This window comes from Bison bison, unplaced genomic scaffold (genome assembly GCF_000754665.1).
Source record: "Bison bison bison isolate TAMUID 2011002044 unplaced genomic scaffold, Bison_UMD1.0 scf7180017864371, whole genome shotgun sequence".
In the NCBI taxonomy this organism is placed as follows: domain Eukaryota; kingdom Metazoa; phylum Chordata; class Mammalia; order Artiodactyla; family Bovidae; genus Bison; species Bison bison.
Genome location: NW_011494943.1, coordinates 1054629 through 1055397, shown reverse-complemented (window position 1 = coordinate 1055397; position 769 = coordinate 1054629). Strand labels below are relative to the sequence as shown.

At 41.7% G+C, this 769-nt stretch overlaps 1 protein-coding gene across 1 annotated transcript in view; it reads right to left on the bottom strand.

The window, feature by feature from the left end:
* Positions 1-769, bottom strand: part of CEP112 (centrosomal protein 112kDa) — a 318653-nt gene that overhangs the window by 106487 nt on the left and 211397 nt on the right. The window lies entirely within an intron of this gene.

Here is a 769-nt window from a genome sequence, read left to right as displayed (position 1 = left end):
GGTGTAGAAGCCACTGTGACAAGAGACTTCCAGAAAAGCATTTTCCCTAAAAGACTTTAGACTACACTACATAAGCTACACATACGTGTACATGAACACACACACACACATAACACACATACACCACACACACACCACACATAACACACACACACACAACACACACACAACAAACACACATGACACACATACAACACACACACACCACACACACCACACACATACACCACACACACACAACACACACCACACACACACAACACACACACACACATAACACACACAAACACACACACATACCACACACAACACACATACCACACACACACAACACACACCACACACACACACCACACACACACACACAACACACATACACCACACACACACACACCACACATACACCACACACACACACCACACACACATAACACATATAATACACACACATAACGCACACAATACACATACACACATAACACATATAATAGACACATAACACACACACCACACATAACACACACACAACATACATACACCACACATAATACACATAACCCACACACATAACACACAAACAACACACAGATACACACATAACACAGATAATACACACACCACACACACCACACATACACACATAATACACACAACACACACAACACACATATAACACACATAACACATATAACACACACAACACACACACACACATAACACACATACCATAAGAGCCATAAGAGAAGACAAAGGGCCAGAAGAGGTCAGA